At 37.8% G+C, this 16,043-nt stretch overlaps 1 pseudogene; it reads right to left on the reverse strand.

The window, feature by feature from the left end:
• Positions 1–7,210: 7,210 nt before the first annotated feature.
• Positions 7,211–16,043, reverse strand: part of LOC121327374 — a 144,362-nt pseudogene continuing 135,529 nt past the window's right edge.

Consider the following 16,043-nt stretch of genomic DNA (forward strand, 5'->3'; position numbering starts at 1 on the left):
GCCTTTTAAGCCCGGAATAATTCTGGTCGCTCTTCTTTGCACTCTTTCTAGAGCAGCAATATCTTTTTTATAGCGAGATGACCAGAACTGAACACAATATTCAAGATACTAGTGCATTGTACAGTTTTAACATTACTTCCCTTGATTTAAATTCAACACTTTTCACAATGTATCCGAGCATCTTGTTAGCCTTTTTTATAGCTTCCCCACATTGCCTAGATGAAGACATTTCTGAGTCAACAAAAACTCCTAGGTCTTTTTCATAGATTCCTTCTCCAATTTCAATATCTCCCATATGATATTTATAATGTACATTTTTATTTCCTGCGTGCAGTACCTTACACTTTTCTCTATTAAATGTCATTTGCCATGTGTCTGCCCAGTTCTGAATCTTGTCTAGATCATTTTGAATGACCTTTGCTGCTGCAACAGTGTTTGCCACTCCTCCTACTTTTGTGTCGTCTGCAAATTTAACAAGTTTGCTTACTATACCAGAATCTAAATCATTAATGTAGATTAGGAATAGCAGAGGACCTAATACTGATCCCTGTGGTACACCGCTGGTTACCACACTCCATTCTGAGGTTTTTCCTCTAATCAGTACTTTCTGTTTTCTACATGTTAACCACTCCCTAATCCATGTACATGTGTTTCCTTGAATCCCAACTGCGTTCAGTTTGAGAATTAATCTTTTGTGCGGGACTTTGTCAAAAGCTTTCTGGAAATCTAAATAAACCATGTCATATGCTTTGCAATTATCCATTATCGATGTTGCATCCTCAAAAAAATCAAGCAAGTTAGTTAGGCACGATCTCCCTTTCCTAAAACCATGTTGACTGTCTCCCAGTACCCTGTTACCATATAGGTAATTTTCCATTTTGGATCTTATTATAGTTTCCATAAGTTTGCATATAATAGAAGTCAGGCTTACTGGTCTGTAGTTACCTGGTTCAGTTTTGTTTCCCTTTTTGTGGATCGGTATTACGTTTGCAACTATGAGTGATTGCTGCAGTATACTATCATTCAAACCCATCTTCTGAAGTTTGAAAAAAATTGTCAATAAGTTGTCGATTTCTGCCTCAAAAATGGAGGATTACCATGTTCGTCTTAATAATAACAAGCGTTGATATTTATTTGAGAGCGTTCCTAAGCATTTGAAAGGGCAGCATTCATGGTGTTCCATCACTGGCAGTCTTGTTTTTTTATTTAACTTGCTCGTCATTTTGCCTCAGACGCTTCACAGGCTTGTGATACATGTTTTCCAAAGCAGTCTCCTCAGTGGTTGTTTTCTAGAGCTGGGTTTTGCGTTCCTTTAGGACCTAATTAAAGATAAAGACACATGCTGCAGAAGTTCTCTTGCAGAATTGCATAAGGGCCTGAGTATAATAAAAGACTAAGCAACACTGTTGTGCTCTGGATTGGCTACTCAGCCAGTGTGGGAACCCTATAGGCCTGTGTACTTCATAACAGAGATAGTTGGGAAGCCTGGAATGTTTCTTATGTTTCCATTAACGCTCCACAGAGCTACATGCTACAATTAAAAAAGCAACTAGTTGCTGCCACCAATGCCCAACATATTGTTGCTACTTCTTTTCTATTTTTTTTTTTTTACATAATCACGATTGTTTTGAGAGTTATTCACATGTCTGGGTCATTCATGTACTGTGGCAACATTCCCTGGCTTATGTCCAAGCCCCCAGTATCTGTAACAGCAGATTGGTGGGTGGAGGTCATGTTTCTGGTTTTGATAGACTTGCAAATCCCAATGATGATAAAGCAGCTGTAATCAGCTGCAGGGTTAATAAAAAAGCCAGCTGATATTTATGGACCAGAAGGTGCCTTCACAATTTTTTGTAGTACATCCAAGGTAAAGGTACTCTGTTTGTACTGTAGCCATGGAAAAAAAAAAAAAAAACATTTGAAGTGATTTACTCTTTAAATGAAAGTCACCCTACACAAACTGCAGCTAATGTGCTGTACAGAAACACTAAAGAGGGGCTCCAAAGACAGGATTGTAGTGTGCTGGGCGTCTTCTTAGGGTGCTTAAAATTAACATGTCACAAAGGTTACTCAGTCGTAAAGCATGCCATGAAATCTCTCACCCAGTGTAACTGGATTCAGTCTATTCTGAGACCAATCAAAGAGAAAGCATGATATTTGTGTAGGGGGAGTAAAGTTTTCACACCAGCGTTTCCATTTGCTAACAGGCTGGGCAAATTAGATGATGGTCAGTTGTTAGTTCATTATATATTCCAATGACGCCTGCTATATTCAGACTTCCGAGCCTGGGTTAGGTTACACAGCTGCTCAAGATAGCTAGGGTAGTTTGCGCATTCCAAACATGGCATTTGAGTTATGAGTCTTCTGAATTAGATACGTCTGACCCCTGGCTCAAGGCTGCATGTGTGCAAAAGGTTATGAAACTGGGTCAGCCCAGTGTTTTGTATCAAATGGGATTAGGGGGATGGTGTTGTTTGTTTAAAATACCGTGAAGAATCATTTTCATTGTGATAATATCTGATAATCAGTGAGGCATATGTATTAATTATGTTTTATGTCTAGGGTTAATTGGTCTACCACAGATACACGTATTCAAAGCACACATATAGTTCTTATACAACCAGGACCGAAGCGTCTTAAATAACAGTGAACATATATTGTTTACTTAAAAACACAATGCTATACCAGACTATCTTAAAATTAAAAATAGTTTATTCAGAAGTTACAAAAAACTACTATTTAAGATATGAGCAAGACACCAGAATCTATATCCAGTATCACTTACACATCTTTTGACAAAAATTTAATCACAAGCATTTAAACAACGTTATTTTCCTAGCTAATGCACTGAGACTTCAATACATTGATAGTTACCTTCCTTTCTAATGTGGATGACTATGCAAGAGTTTCTTTTTGAAGAAAGAATTAGCAATCCTGCGACGATATGTTCTGTGACCCCGCCTTTATAATGTTGAAGAAATTTGATTTGAAGAAAAGTGTTTGGTGTCCTTTCTGTTGTGTTGTCCTGCCTTTTAACGAGATGTCTCCAGCAGTACTGTCTTTAAGTTTTCAGTGGTAACAAAAACAGCTTTTTCAAGATGCAGAGTTCAAAGCAGCTGTCATTTAAAAGGTTAGTTGTCTCTTAGCCGCATGAGTCCTATGTTGGAGCTGGAGCGAGACCTTACCATTTACCTACACTGTTACCTCAGGTCTACTGCCACACATACAAACCATTAACTACAAGATAAAGAATCATTGTGCCTTGTTGCTCTGTGAAAGTGTTTTTCTCCTGGTTTTGACAAAAAGTTTTTAAACAAGTTCACAAGAAGAGTTCCAGATGGTTCAAGATAGCTTCATAGTTGCCTTGACAACAGGAAAACAAAAATGGTGAGCTTCCACTAGTGTCCTGTTGGGAGTTTGAGACTGGAACTGGCCTCTCCCCATGTCTGTCTCAAAGTATAAACACAGACCTGCAATATAGCATTTCTTATATTCCTTTGTCTTGTTTGTTAAGAAAGGATTTTTGTTTAACTCCAAATGCATTATGCACCATTTTTCCATTACATATCCGCTGGCTTGGTTCATAGCATGCAAACACAGTCCGATCCTACCCACAGCACACTGCTGACTGGGAATGTTCCAGTAAAGCCCATTTTACCAGCAGGTAGTTAGCCCATTGCTGTTATTTCTGGTGCACTCGGCATACAGCATATTTTTGTTGTTGTTGTTGTTATTTTTGGTAACAAGAGGGGATTTAAAACACATTTCATTGTGGTTTCACAGCTAGTTTTTTTTTTAAAGTCACTGTGATGACTGAAACAGGAAAGGGTACAAAAAAGAGGAACACATTCATTAAGATACCATGATTAGGGCTATATTTTTTCACAGTAAAAAAAATAACTTATTTCACAACATTTTGCGGTCTTAAAATAGGCATTTCAAGATGTTTCACTACTAAACATAACATTTATTACAGCAGAATAAAAAGGCATTGTCACAGTCAAAATGTATAATTTTCTCTAGCATTATTGTACAACAAATGTTCCTAAATATTTAAATACTTCCCTAAAAAACAGTAAATGCTGAATAACTTTTTTTTTAAATAAATAAACTAATAGAGAAAAATGCTTGTTTTTATTGCATTTCATTGTCTTTAACAGGAAAAGTAACACTTTCCCTTACCCTTTGAATTAATTTGGAGTGCTTGTTCTTCATAATTGCTACAGGCTGTACACATCTAGGCCTTAAGGTTCTATACACAAATGTTTCAGTATTGTTTTTTTCAGAATTCAGATTTTAATACAAATTCTGTAGGGTTTTAAATGCCAAGTTCAATTGTAACTGGTTGCTGGTAGATGATTCATTATGTTAGGAATTATTAGGAAATATAGTAAAGTAGGCTTATTATGAGGCATTGAGACAGATTGATCAAAGTCTTTATGATGTACAGCAAAACCCCTTAGCAATGGAGGTTGTTTGCAGTCTGAAATGTCCGTAATCCTGAAAGTCTGTTTTTAATTGTTTTAATACATGTGTGCACCTGCTATCTACAGCTATGACCAAAAGTTTTGCATCACCTAGAATTTTAGGATTGAGACATAATTAACATCATATATCAAAGAAATTACAAAATTATATCTCAAAAGTTTACCAGAAAACATAATGGTAGTACATTATTCATGGTAGATTTTAAAATGGCACATTTTTACATTTTTTAAACTGTACTGTAAACGTGAAATGCCATTGAAATTGTAACTGTTGTAAAAAGATACAGCAGCTTGTTCTGCCATTCAGCCTCTTTTGACTTGAGAAAAAAAAACTGTCCTTTGTTCAAAACTAGATTGTCCCTGGTAAAATTGCTGTACTTGCTTTGAAATCTGCCTCACCTTTGTCTGGATACATGTGTTGGTACTGTAATTTTACATGTATGACCAGCATGTCACTAGTCACAGGAGTGCCAATCTGGTTGCATTGCACACATGTTTGAGTGATTGAATATTTTCAGCTGAAAACAGGGTGCCAGGTAGACCGGTCAGTTCAAAAGTTTGGTGTTCGTAACTCTGAGGTTTTACTGTATTCCAAGAAAAATACAACTTCTAATGTTACAAATCTAGTAGAAGATAACTTTAGCACACTTTTTGAGTTAAATTAACCTCATGCATTGCTTGTTACTCGAATGCAGCTTATTATAAAGAAAGTATATGAAAAAAGGTAATCTGTCTGTCATCCCTCTTTACTGCAAGAAGGTTTATCAAACCACAGTCATGCCAGAATGAAAAGTGCTTATCCCATTTCAGTGCAATTTCATGTGTGATGGCACCTGTGGTGTGAAATTCTTCAGAATACTGCAACGGGATGTTTAAGAGCAAGCTACAATTCTTGTCATTTAATATTTTTCTGAGCGTGCCTGAGACTTCTAACTGCTAGCACATGGCATTTGATGCTACTTGCTCTTTAATGTCCAGCTTTAGGACAACATGTCCAACAGTACAGTGAGACAAGACGTCCAACAGCACAGTGAGTTTTTATTCTATCTGCCTTCTCATAAAGCTGTGCTTTGGGTTCAGCAGGTTGTAATACAAGGGAATGAAAATCAAACGTGTGTGCTCCCCAGGCATATAAAGGAAGGCCTGCAAAGTGCACTTCTCCCTGGGAAGGTGCACATTAACACCCACCCCAGGTTTGATTATGAAAATTCCCTCATGTCCTGCACTTCTGACCAGCAATATAATGTACGTTTTGGCAAGACTGAAGTGGCTGTGAGTTAAATCCATTCTTATTGCTCTGCTTGATTTCTCCGGCATACCACTGCTGGTAAATCAGACTATTGGGTCAACTGCTGTTTTTATAAATCTGACCTCAGAATGTTTTAATATAGTTGCATTTCACAGACAAATACATGTCACACAGCATGCCTTTTAAGTTAGCAATTTTAGGAGCGTTTGTTGTATGTTTTTGTCCATAAAAGGCATACATATTTTCATTGACGGTTTTGTGCAGTTTTACACAAGGAAATTAGGTTAGTGGCTGGCCTGCAATTGAAGAAAAAAAAAAAAACACTCTGGTTTTTGCACCAGGGTGAAGACCCCAACTATAGCAAGATCTTTAACATACACAGAGTGGAGAGGACTTAGGATAATGCTGAGGAAATTAATTTCAACTGTTTTCTCTTAGCCTTCTGACTTGGATTCAGTGGTGACTTATGTTTGAGTAAATACGCGATGTAAAACACAATGTATTCTAACATTTTCCAAGACAAGTAGTCAACTGTAATGTATGACTTGGTTTATATCTCTCTACCACTGTCCCCGGTTTCTCTCTTGTGTACCTCAGTGCTCCATTTTGGTCTTTCAGTCATGTCATACTTTCCCATTCAGTGGTTCTCCATGCTGCTTAGATTTACTTTGCTTTCAAGCAGTCTTGCTGACATCAAGTTCTGGATGTTTCACAACTGCTTGCAACAAAATTCCAGCAAGGCAGGGGTCAGGCTCTTGTGCTCACACTGGCTGTGGGATGCTCCTCTTTCTGACATCCCCTTCAGTCAGCTATTAGAAGGCTTGGCATTCTCTTTAAACTTGATCTGTAATTCCACAGTGTTCCTTTATCAATTTTGATATCTCACCATACTTGATCCTGGAAGCATTATATGATCTCCCGGTGGAGTTTAAGGGGCTTGTGCAGTCATGCCATTGAACCTTGCTATCTTTGTCACTAGGTGTCTGTCTACACTTCAGACTGTACTGAGATCAGCCTGCTGACCTCAAAGTTCAATGTGATTAACTGAGGGGTAGGGCTTTCAAGTTTTATGTCCCTCTTCAATGTTCTGTCAATATATATATATATATATATATATATATATATATATATATATATATATATATATATATATATATAGTCTGACTCACAACTGATATTTAGATATAGAATGAGAAGCTTAACCTAGTCACAGCCACACTTAGAATCACATTACATGCATTATACACAGTGCACAAGACATTTACTGCATTATGTAGCACACACTTTTGTGGGATTGGGCTGCAAAATATGAAATCGCCTTACAGCAAGCCAGTTTCAGTCATGATAGGAACAGCATATATGCCAGACCTGGTGGTCAGGTGATTCTGAGATATCCAAGCCTGTTTCAGGAGGAACAGATTCAGAGAGGGTCCCCCCCCCCGAATAATCTCCGAGAAGACCTTGAGGACTCGTAGCAAGTTTTATTTACAACGTTACATGAACTGATCAGTGTTATTCACCTATTTATTCTACATAATATTTACATCCAGTTAGGGTAAGTCTTTTTTTTGTCTTTAAGCAGTACGTTTTAATTAAGCCCTCTTGTACCAATCTTTCATGGTATCAAACACCTACTGAATTTTTTTAACAGCATTCTATCCAATTACATAATTTGTTTTAGTGCAAAAGCAGTACAAGTACCATATAAAAATAAAGATTTTTTTTTCATTTAAAAGTAAAGAGTTAGAGATGAGTGTCTGTGATGGGAATTCTTCTCAGCTCTACAATCTGTGAGTTTGCAATGCTGCCTCCATCCTGACTAGCGTGACCCGACTCATTGTCGTTCATGTTAAGACTGGAACCTAGAAGACACAGAAAAAACTGACCATGAGACCATTGACTATACACAGTCATAATAAATCACCTCAGCCTCTCCACAATCGAAATACTCCATTCACAAACACTCCATGTAATAAAGCATGTGGGTTTAAAACGGTCTGTTCAATAGACTGAACAAATATTGCTCTTTGGATAATTGGCATGGGGATCTTTGAGAATCGAAGTGTTTGGTGCATTTAATGAAGAGTCCTATTGTAATGATAAATAATGCTATTCAACACAGCAGGCTAGTTAACCCGTCCTGATTTTGGGTATTTCCATAGAAAACCCTGAAACTATTTAATTAGTTACAGCAGGGCTGAGATTTTGCTGAGTTGCTTAGTGCTGAAATAGTTCAACAATGGTGGCAATTATAGACACTGCCATTTAGATCAAACAAATAAAATATCCAGTGGCTGATGAAAAACATTTTGAGAAGCAAATATTTAAGGGAGAAGAGAGCAGAGCAATCCCAACAGCAGACTTATTTGGAGACTTTTTATCATGCTGTGGACCATTTCTCATATGGACGAAACATTATGAACTGAAGAACTTCCTCACATACATACATCCAATGGTGAAGTATGGACGTTTTCCTTTGATTGCCTGAGGAGCTATTTGGAGCACTGTCCAATCGTGATACATTTATGAGACGTGTTTTTTCTACTGCACATGCTACAGTTGTTCAAGTTTGTGTAGGAATGACCATGCAATAATAAACAAGATGCTGTGTCGCTGTCAGCAATAAAGCTTGGTAATGTTCTTAGAAGGGCACAGCACTAGAAAAGCACCCTGATGAAAGAATACTATACTATTCTTTTAAAAAGCCCACACTGTCAAGGACATATATTAAGCAAGACTGTAACAAGATGAAACTGAAGATAAACTCAAGCAGGTCTGAGTGGAGCTGGTGGGGTCAATGGGTTCTGTTTGTGACAGGCATCACAATAGCATGCATGATGAAAATGTAAATATATATATATATATATATATATATATATATATATATATATATATATATATATATATATATATATATATATATATACAGTGGCTCTCAAAAGTATTCACCCCCCTTGGACTTTTCCACATTTTATTGTGTTACAACATGGAATCAAAATTGATCTAATTAGGAGTTTTTGCCACTGATCAACACAAAAAAGTCCAGAATGTCAAAGTGAAAAATGAAATCTACAAATTGTTCTAAATTAATTACAAATAGAAAATAGAAAATAATTGATTGCATAAGTATTCACCCCCTTTGCTATGACACATCTAAATAAGCTCTGGTGCAACCAATTATCTTTAGAAGTTACATAATTAGTTGAATGGAGTCACCTGTGTGCAGTTAAGGTGTTTCACATGATTTCAGGTTAAACACACCTGTCTCTAGGAGTTCCCACATTTGGGTAGTACATTTCCTAACAAAAACTACATCATGAAGATCAAGGAACATTCAAAGCAAATCCGGAATAAGGTTCTTCAAAAGCACCAATCAGAGCACAGTAAAGTCCATTATTAAGAAATGGAGAGGATATGGCACAATTGTGAATCTGTCTAGAAGAGGCTGACCTCAAAAACTGAGTATCCAGGCGAGAAGGGCACTAGTCAGGGAGGCCACCAAGAGGCCTATGGCAACTGTAAAGGAGTTACAGTCTTCCACGGCTCAGCTGGGAGAGACTGTGCACACGGCAACAATAGCCTGGGTGCTTCACAAAACTAGCCTTTATGGGAGAGTGGCAAAAAGAAAGCCATTGTTGAAAAACTTCACATCAAATCTTGGCTAGAGTTTGCCAGAAGGTATGTGGGAGACTCCGAGACCAAATGGAAGAAGATTCTATGGTCTGATGAGACCAAAATATAGCTTTTTGGCCTCAACGCTAAGAGCTATGTTTGGCGCAAATCTAACTTGACGGAGCTTGAGCAATTTTGCAAGGAAGAATGGGCAAAAATTGTAGTGTCTAGATGTGCAAAGCTGGTAGAGACTTATCCAAATAGACTCATGGCTGTAATTGCTGTCAAAGGTGCTGCTACCAAATATTGACTCAAGGGGGTGAATACTTATGCAATCAATTATTTTCTGTTTTGTATTTGTAATTAATTTAGAACAATTTGTAGATTTTATTTTTAACTTTGACAATATGGACTTTTTTGTGTTGATCAGTGGCAAAAACTCCTAATTAAATCCATTTTGATTCCATGTTGTAACACAATAAAATATGGAAAAGTCCAAGGGGGGGTGAATACTTTTGAGAGCCACTGTATTCAAAACCATCAACATAACCTCTGTCACACAATGTAAATAAACATTTGTTAAATAAAAAAATAAAAACCTAGGAGCTTAATTCAATTATCTTTTTAATTAGAGGGAAACATTCCAGAAAATTATAACTGTAAGCAATCAAAAGAGTACATGTGGAGAAATATACATTTAGATTCAATTAACACCTCATGAAACCAAATCGCATTGATCAACTGGTGCTTGAGGGCAAGTATTGGAAACTTACAGATCAACTTTCTGAGTGAACGGTAAAATAATTCAATTCAGAGTTACAATATGAAGAAGCCTGGTTAAAATCATGCTATTAGACACAGTACAACAGTGTTCCAGCAGAGCTGGGTAACTGACTCTAAGCTTGCTCTCTCTGAGGTTACTGGCCGTAACATTCCTTGAAAGAGAAAGTATAGCCTGTCATTACCATATATTAACTTTTTACCTCTCTGGGTCTTAATTTCCACTGTAAACTTAGAGACATGTCAACATATTCCAGTGAGCGAGAAATATCTTTGAGAGAGTCCCTTACATTACTGGCTAGATAGGGGAGTGCAGCTGCAAGCAGGTCCTTCCTTAGAGGTGTGTAAAGTTAAATTGCCCTTTTCTTTCTATATGAAACCCCCTCGGCTTTAAGGTAAATTATCTAGCAGGTACTGACACTGACGGCACATTCATAACTGCTCAACAGAAGGTTAGGAAAAAATTTCCCCTTGGTAGATTGGTTAAAACAGGCATCGCTGTAGAACTGTTTGTTTTAAAAGGGCTTGGTGCAGAATTAAGAGTTGCATTTGCCAGATTGAGAGTTCAGGTAGGAAGCAGTAAGGTTGGGGAGCTTCTGTGGGTTGTGGACTCATTGTTTATCCTGTTTATTACACTGTGCTGACTATAAGGTCTAGAAGACAGGATCTATCCTACACAGGCTTTCTATAAAATGAAATGATATTGGAAAAGAGGAAACAACTTACTATATTGTCTTTGAAAATATATTTTAAAATAACGCCATGTACTGTGGATGTTGTTAGACATCTGTATTTGGGGTTATAGACATGCTCTCCCCTCCTTGATACAAACTGTACTATTTACATCACTTAAGGTCTTGGTTAGCTTTATAGCTTTAAAAAATAATTTATGATATCTAATTTGAATCTCCTTTCTTCTTTGTTCACATGTTGTAAATAAAAAATACAGGGGTTTGAACACAAAATAAATAGAAACACTTGACAGCTGTAGCACACACCTCCCTGTTCGAAGTTAAATTATTTATAACCATATTGGCCATTCAGGAGAAAAGGGATCACTGCGGATTTCAACCCCCATCTTACCTGAAGAAACCAGAGGCCTACATTAGTGAGGCCTGGTCATACAGTACCACACCAGAACAGTTAAAGACTGAATCAGTGCTGTCCTGCCAGCCCACGGTGACCCTATAAGCAATGGTGTTATGACAGCTGTTTCTAAGCGTTTGCCCAAACACTGCATACAGAATACAATGCGATGATTCACTTACCAGTCTTTAAGGCAAATATTAGATCATCAAACTCTTGGGACTCCTCCTCTGCCACCTGCAAGCTGTTAGGAAACCCTCCCTGTGTGGTGTAGGCTTTCCCGTTCTGAGGACTCTGCTTGAAGACACTGCTGGCCTGGCTGGTGGGCCTCAATGACGTTCTCTCCCAGTCTGGAGGCATCTACACAACAACACTCATTATTGAGGAGGAACATGAACATTAAGACCGGCCATTCATAATGACTTGCTTTCAAATAAAACTATACATCTGTTTAAATGTGGGAAAAACAAACAAACATTGCAGTAGATGCATCTTGTTTACCCTTTACACCTGCCCTCTTGTAGTTTCTATATTGCCAACAGACTTTGTTTGGGTATAACAGTACAATCAAACCTACAGGACAGTGCAATACATGGACATGCAGTACATAAGCAGTGGAAACTTTATTCACAGCATACAAATTATAACCAATTTAATACAAACATGTAATTATTAAGTTAGCAAAAAACTACAGTAAGGTATTTAGATTTCACATAATTTGAGTTTCTGGGAGCTGCCTGTATCGTATCGAGAATGCCTGCAAGGTAACGTGATATTGCTTGTTTGAAAAATGGGCAGAGCAAAGTGAAGTGGGGGTGGGAGGTCACTCGGCTTTCCAGGAAAGTTTCCTGCCTGACTTGGTATTTGCTTTACTTTCATTGATATTGTGTGGGAGGGACCTGTCTGCCAGTGTTTGCTATACATTCATTTAGAGGTTAAATGCCAGCTTCAAATATTTACCAAAACACTGCCGTTAATAAAGACACTCACACTGTACACTATGATTTTCATAATTTTGCAGTTTTCAGCTTTGCTTAGCAGTCCTCTCTGCTATATACTTCTCTTATTTAAGAGATGCCCTACACACCATGTATATATTTCTATAATGCTATTCAAAAGTACTACAGCTTGATAATCTCTGAGGAATATGGGACCAATAATAATAAGTATTGCACTTGTAGCATTTCTTTGGTTTACAGCTTGAAAATACTAAGGCTTAACAACTAATTAACAACTACATTAGACACAGCACTGGAGGTACATACTGCTTCGACGAAAGCAGGGATCAGAATCAATCACAAATTAGATACCACTCAAGCGCCATTATTTTCAATTGACCTCATATTATTCAGTCTCACGGATTTGCATGAAAGACGTGCCTTGCTTAGAAGACAGACGCCACACAGCTAGAAAACTAATCCAGTTCACATACTCCTGGAGAGTATCATCTTAATCAAACTCAGATTCTCATCTCAACCAGCCACATGACAAAATAAATAAATAAAAATAAACCACAACAAATTTCGGTTGTCCTGTTTTGTGTAATCATTAACTTCAGTAGTATTGTTTCCTCAAGCCCTTGTCTACTAGATTTTCCACACAAACATCCCCTCATTGCTAAAGAACACACATTCTGTGTTGCTTAACCAACCAAAGCCAGAAATCACGAACAAGCAGGCCATCAGGATGTCATAACTCTTTGGTAAAGAATCCCTTGAATGAGTTTCATCACAATGGGATGCTCAGTTTTCCAGACATATCCAAGAGCGACGTAATGTGCTTTATTCTGGGTTTAAAAGGCATGTCATATGCAGACAGGCTAAAAGAATTGAATCTATTCAGTCTTGAACAAAGAAGACTACGCTGCAACCTAACTCAAGCATTCAAAATTCTAAAAGGTATTGACAATGTCAACCCAAGGGACTTTTTCGACCTGAAAAAAGAAACAAGGATCAGGGGTCACAAATGGAGATTAGACAAAGGGGCATTCAGAACATAAAATAGAAGGCACTTTTTTACACACAGAATAGTGAGGGTCTGGAACTAACTCCCCAGTAATGTTGTTGAAGCTGACCGTGGGATCCTTCAAGAAGCTGCTTGATGAGATTTTGGGATCAAAAAGTTATTAACAATCAAACCCTCCTCTCGTTTGTAAAATTTCTTATGTTCTTATGTTCTTGTGTCCTCCGGGCACATGTCCTAAGTCGTGCCAAATAAATAAACGCTTTTGTTTCTAATTCTCTTTAGTGCATTGCAATCTCCTTCTCCATGACTGTTTCCGCCAAGTAAAAAAGGAAGTTTGTTTTTGCTTTGACAGCTTACACACTGCAATCTGCACTTTCCTGGACAGAAATGATAGATACTGCTATGCAGCCCCCACTCTTCTAGAACAAGCCTTATTGTTTTGTCACAGAACCAATCTGGCATTGAGATTACCCTGCAGGGCTCCGTTGATCAAATCAAAATCCCCTTTGCAATACCGAACAGCCATAATAGCATCAAGAGCCTACCGCTGTAATAGAGGCCTTTCTCATTTCATTCTCACAGGAACATTTCCCTGGCAGTCAGGGCTCTTTGATGGGAGAGAGAAATTTGGTTCAATTGTTGTCGGATCAGTGATTGGTACAAAATGTTTAGTTAGGTAAAATCAGGCACAGCTCTTTGTAACACGTCCACTTTCGAAGTTGAAAAGTTTTTTGGCACCAATAGGCTCCTGATCTGAAAGTGTGAGTTGTAAACCCTAAAATGTGCTTTCATGAATAAAACAGGATTATTGGACTTCAGTGGAATGGGGTCGTGCCAATGCAAACATGCAATCATTCTGCTGTCAGGCCTGGTTTTATACTTTCCCCTGCTGCGGAAAATATGAATCTCAGATCTTGGGGTGGAAGAAATTATAGCGAAATGCCTTTTTAATGTACACTGTATGGGCTTCTAGAAAGAGAAGCGTAATCTCGCTTCCATGACGTTTAATACAAAGTACGTTGTTATCATGCCACAACGACAGCTCATAAAGGCAGTTCTGTTCTAAATGCCTACACACATATACACTGTCTTTGGGTTCGCTAGGAGAATCCTTGTTGTTTTCTCATTGTAAATGCAATTAAGTTAAGTCTCTATTTGTTTTGTTTTTTTACCTGCACAATTATATACAATTTACCTTTAGTGAAATGTGCTTTATTACTACATTATCACTATATTGATTCTCCAGATTATGCCAATTACATTATTATTAGGCCATCATTAAGCAAGTTATAAACAGTAGTGATAACATTGTGGGGTCTCTTCTGATCAAATTTACTGTGAGGTTGTAAATACAGTATTCCTGGGGTCTCTGGACCCCAAAACAGACCCTGAGTACTAACCCATTGGCTGACAATACAGAATCAAAGAATGCTACCTACCTAGAATGCACTCTTATATTCCAATTGTGAGGGGACCGGTTATGAAATCCATGCTTTTTTTTTTCAGAACCAGCATTACACAACACCATTAAAACAAACAAAAGTAGTAATGAAGCAAAAACAAAAAGATTATTTGAGGGTGCACAAACCTTTGCAGCATTGTAAAATAGCAGTCATAGAAAGATTTCAGGGTGGACCAGATCATTATTAAAAACATCTCAAACACTTTTCTAAGTAACGGTTTACTCAGATAGATTCTTCCCTGCATAAAATTCAACATATTTATGTCTGTTTAAGGCCAAATTATTTACAAACTTTATTTTTCATCTAGCAAGTGAGTGGTCGATAAAGCAGCATGATTTACCAGTAGTGTCGGTGCAGCAGTCAAAAAGGATCCTCTACTTACATGTTTTGTGGTCAAAATTAGACAAAATTTAATTTAAATCACATAATAATTATCTTTAACTATAAAAATACTAAACAAAATGAAAAAAAGCCCATCTTAAAGTAAAGTTACCTCCTCCATGGCAGTTATAAGGTTCTGGGTGGACTTGCTGATCTCTCCCCCCACGGAAGGACTTCCACTCCCCTGAAATGCTGATCCTGGGCTCGGGGGTCCACTCATCTCCACACTGTAGCTGGCTTTGACCGGCCAACAGAGCTGACTGTGCAGTATAAAGTACACCATGAAGACATAGACCCCCTGAAATCAAACACACACAACAGGCTTCATGAAGGACTGTAGAAAAAGAAGAGGCTTTCATTTCTGTTTGAGGCAAATTTCATTGCTTGTTGTACATGTAGAATGGCAGGAAATCTAAAGATCAGAGAGAAGCATGTTTCAGTTTTAATTATTTTCCAAATCGTCAAACTTATCGCTGATGTGCACATAAAACCCAGATTCGAATTGGATTAAACAGCTAAGCTGGGCTTTAGGTAACAGATCTACTGCTGAGTCAAATAAATGGACTTCACTGTGCCTGTAGCCAACTCTTTTCCTTATTCCTTTCCTTGAAATGGTAATTCCATTCATCTGAACTGTTGTGCACTTCCAATCACGAGAAAGGGGGTCTCAAAGGTGCTGTTCTGAAAGAAACATGTGTTGTATCAAACACGTAGTTTGATTTTAAACAGAGTTTTCAGCTTGCATGCTTTACTCACAGGAAATCTGTTACATTCAGTCAGTTTACCTCAGCTACAACCACTTTAAGCATCTGAGAGCCTGAAATAACAGAAATTCTACTTCATCAGCCGCTGAAAAAAGGCATAAGCCTCATAAGGAACAAAAGAGAATGCCAGAGAACAACTGAATATTAAACAGGTAAGAAACTGAACCTCCAGTGCATTGAACCATTGCTCTGGTCTTTTGCATTTAGGATGCCATTACCTGCTCAGTCTGAAGAGGTGAAGTACATAATCTTGTGT

The sequence above is a fragment of the Polyodon spathula genome, chromosome 2 (genome assembly GCF_017654505.1).
Source record: "Polyodon spathula isolate WHYD16114869_AA chromosome 2, ASM1765450v1, whole genome shotgun sequence".
NCBI lineage: Eukaryota > Metazoa > Chordata > Actinopteri > Acipenseriformes > Polyodontidae > Polyodon > Polyodon spathula.